The following is a 4,677-nucleotide window of genomic DNA, read 5'->3' as shown; positions in this document are numbered from 1 at the left end:
TCAGCAGGACTTGTCATCCTTCAAAACAATACAGAAGGGATGTGTAAAACTAAAAAAGAAAGAACTGAAGTTGAAACAAGAAGTAGTAAACCTCAAAAAGTCATATGGAAGTAAGTATTCAAGTAGAACAGTATAAATGGGAAACTGAAGGAAGAGTAAGGCAGGATACAGAAGAAAAATTAAAAGAAGTCAGTCTATTTTTACAGGCAGAAGTAGCAGCTCAAGAAAACTTAGAGCAGTTAAGAGAGTCATTACGCTTCAATAAGAAGTCAATGGAAGGACCAGCAGTTGGCGTAATAGCTACATCACTGGATTCCCATGTAGTTAACTGCAGTTCAAGTACTGGACCTGGTGGCTTAAACTCATGCCAGGCCCGTGTCAATGCGTGCCCAAGATCCAGAGAAGAGAATGGAGGAGAAGGGATTGTAGCATGGCCATCCCCTCTGTGGGATGATTTCTTGCTTTCTGTCTTTGTGTTCCTCTGTCTTTCTGGCGAGTGCACGCACCTTATAGCAAAAACCTCTCCAAAAAAAGGGAAGTCAGTGGAACTCATAAGTAAAGATTGGGAGTTCAAACTCTTCAAAATAACAGCTTCTTAAGAAGATTCTAATAAAATGGAACTGGAAAAAATATAAGCACCTCTATCTAGAAGAATCACAAATTAGAAAATCATTATCAGATAAACTAAATAGTGAAGTTAGCCGAAGTCAGAGCCAAATGTCTTGTGGAAAAACAACAGAAGAGATCTTTACTCAACAGTCTTACTACAAGAACAGTCCTAGAGTCACCTCATGCTGGAGATCTTAATAATTGTTTAGTACACAACAGAAATCTTATTTTGAGAGAAACCTCGGTGATGACGCCTACCTCAATCTCATGGCCTTCAAATAATACCATAGAGAACTACTTGTTCAAAAGTGCAGCAGGAGTTGGAAGAGTATAACTAGAGTATGAAGAAAAGCTGCCACTGACTTTGCATCTGTATCCCATAGAGCTTCTGAAGGATTTATCGATAAGTCAAACTGAACTCAAGATCTGCTTTGGGGAACATCACAAGACTACGTGCAGATCTTGAAGACAAAATAAATGGTTTGCAAGACAAAGTTTTATTGACTGGACTATTTATAGTACCTTTTAAGTTGTTTTCCATTAAATGCATAGCATGTGAAAATATTTATTTAAGACTTTTTAATCCTAAAATAAATAAAAATACATAAACAAATGCAATCTATTCTCAAAAGGAAAGGCAGCCAACAGAAATGACTCTAAAACGATCCTGATGGCATGCCAGAGTTACTAGACAATGATTTTAGAGCTGCATTTTTAACTTTGAAGAGAAAATACATGCGTGGACTGGCCCCATAGTCCGGTGAGTAAAGAGAACAGGATCCCACATGGCCAAATATGGTGGTTTGCCAAAACAAAAAAAATCACATTGAGTGTATGTATGCCTCAAATCCCAAGAGGATAGAGAAATGGAGACGGGATTGAGGCATGACCATGTCCCACTGGAGAATGCTTTCTCCCTCTCCTCTGTCTCTGGTGAGCACGCACACCCTCTGCCAAAAGGAAAAAAATAAAGAGACGAAAATGTGCTCATAGCTTAAAAAAATATATAGAAAATCTCATTGACAAAAATATGTAAAAAATCAAATAGAAACCATAGAATTAAGATATTCAACATCCAAATAAAAATTTATTGGCTATGTTTAATATTAGAATGGACATTTGGCTCAGCGGGTGGTGTGCTGGTTAAGGTGGCTGAATTCCTACTTGGCTGACTGGGGTTTGAGTCCTTAACCCAGTGGTTTAAAAATCATGCTGGCCATGTGTGCGTGTGTGCCTAAGACAGTGAGAGGAGTATGGAGGAGAAGGGACTGTAGTGAGACCATCCCCTACAGGGAGTGACTTCTCACTTTCCTTCTCTCTGTATCTCCCTGTCATTCTCCTCTCTGACAAGTGCATGTGCCCTATGGCAAAACCTAAAACATAAAAAAAAGAATGGACATTTAAAAGGATGAATGCACTTAAAAATAGAAATTAGCCACAATAAAGAAAAGAAAAAACTTGAAAGAAAATAAAAATTCACTATAAACTCTTTTTTCTTTCTTTCTTTTCTTTTCTTTTTTTTTTTTTTTTAAGAGAGAGAGATTTTTGCTATAGGGCACTTGTGCTTGCCAGAGACAGAGAAAAAGAGAGAGAGAGAGAAAGTAAGAAATCAACTTTCAGGGGACATAGCCATGCCACAGTCCTTTCTCCTCCATTCTCCTCTTGAAATTTTGGACATGCACGCACATGTACCCACTGTGAGTTTCAAATCACCAAACCACCAGATTCAGGACTTGAACCACAGTCAGCCATGTGGAAGTCCAGCACCTTAACCACTATACCACCTGCTGGCCCCTACCGTAAACTGTTTTTATCACCAATATGAATTCATTTTTCTAAAGACAATTGTGTGCACAAAAACAGAACAGATGAAAAATGCCTGTGCATATATATTCAATTCTTACAGTACCGATATGTAACAATAATCAAACTATTGTTCTGTAATCACATCTTTCAAATAAAGACTTATAGTTCTAGATTTTTTTCATAACTATTTCACAGTAGTTCATAGTTCGGATATGATTCTATTTACTTAAATGTTACCTAATTAGACAATTTTCACTTCTTTGCTCTTAACACAATATTTCACAGTCTCCTACATGCAGCTCTGTGCTTATGTGTAACTATTTCTTTTACACATTAAGAACTGGAATTCCCTAGAGTGTAAACATCTAAAAATTTTTATTAACTATAATACAAAAAAGTAAATAACAAATCGTTAAAAAGTACCCAAATTACAAACGGCCATTTTTTTTTAAGTATTAATAATTACTATTCAGATTCACTTTTGGAAATTTGTATTTTATAATTTTTGGAATCAACTTGTCAAAGTCTACCAAAATATCAGTTGGCATCTGATGGCGTGTACATTGAATTTTTTTTTTTGAGAGATTTTCACTGTAGGGCGCGGGCACTCGCCAGACAGACAGAGAGAGACATAGAGACAGAAAGCGAGAAATCACCCCCCAGGGGGAATGGGCACGCCGCAATCCCTTCTCCTCCATTCTCCTCTCGGGATCTTGGGCACGCACGCACACGCGCCCGGCGTGAGTTTTAAGCCACCGGGTCCAGGACACGAACCGCGGTCGACTACGTGGGAGTCCAGCGACATAGCCATTACGCTAACTGCTGGTTCCCAAAAATCGTGCACTCGCCGAGAGAGACAGAGAGAGAGAGTGAGATGGACTCGATGCCGCAATCCTCCAGCCTCCATAGGTTTTTGCCATAGGGCGGGCGCCACCACGCCCTACATTGAATTTATGAACTAATGAGAAAGATCTGACCTCTTTACAACATTGCATTTACCGTACATATGCATGTAATAGGTATTTCTGGGGGTTTTAGTCTTTTTTTAACATGTTAGGCTTAATCAAAATATTTCATAACATGACTTTTTACTGAAATATAATTTATGTGAACAAATGCATAGATTAATAGTGATTAATTTTTTACACAAGGATAGCCACCAAATACCCACCGTCCAATCAAGAAATAGAACTTTTCTAACAACTTAAAAGTTTTCCATTAGGTGGTATGGTGGTTAAGGCGCTGGACATGGCTTACCACAGTTCAAGTTCTAGACCTGGCAACTTGAAAATCACACCAGGCATGTGTGTGTGTGTGTGTGTGTGTGTGTGTGTGCGCGCGCGCCCAAAATCCCAGGAGGAAAATAGAGACAAAAAGACTGTGGTGTGCCATCGTCCCTTGGGGTGATTCCTCACTTCTCTCTCTCTCTCTCTCTGTCTCTCTCTCTCTGTCTCTCTCCAGCCAGCACACACATCCTATGGCAAAAAACGAAGAAAAAAAATTTTCCTTGTTTCTATGTTGAATCCCTGTCACCTCCTTCAAAGGGAGCCTCTTCTCATTTCCCTTTGTAGCCTGGTTTTGACAGCCATCTCACTGCATGTAGATGGACTCATACAGTCCATCCTGTTTTGTGTCTGGCTTTGTGCAGTCAGTATAATTTCTCTCTAGACTGCTCGTGTTGCTGTGGTTTGGTAGCTCATTTCTTCCCATTGGTGAGTAGTTGGTGAGCATTCTTCTGCTGTACATTTAGCTGATTTCCAGTTTTGGGCAATTATGACTAAAACCATTATTAGCATCTCATACACATCTTACTGTAGATTTGTTTATTTATTCATTTATTTATTCATCTAAGGTAACACAGACAATATAAATATGTATGTTTCATTTAATCTAGAGCCTTAGGCTGCTTGGCTATGCTCCCACATTAAGTGAGCCGTGTACTTAACTGTAGAAGAACTTATCGAACCAGTTTCCCAAGTAGCGACACCATTCTATATTCTCACCTGTGATATATGAGAGTTCCTGTTGCTTCTTGTCCTCAGCAACATTTCTTATCGTCGATTAGAAGGTTGTTTTTTAATTTTGAAAGTATTTCCATTGACACAACAATTTTACATATTTACGGAGTGCACTGTTATTTTTCAGTATATGAACAGAATGTGCAGTTATCAAGTTGGAGTAATAAGCATACCCAGTATCTCCAACATTCATCATTACTTTGTGTTGGGATGTTTAAAAATCCTTTTTTTTTTTTTTTTTTTT

The sequence above is a fragment of the Tupaia chinensis genome, unplaced genomic scaffold (genome assembly GCF_000334495.1).
Source record: "Tupaia chinensis unplaced genomic scaffold, TupChi_1.0 Scaffold000495_1, whole genome shotgun sequence".
NCBI lineage: Eukaryota > Metazoa > Chordata > Mammalia > Scandentia > Tupaiidae > Tupaia > Tupaia belangeri.
This window is presented reverse-complemented; position numbering follows the sequence as displayed.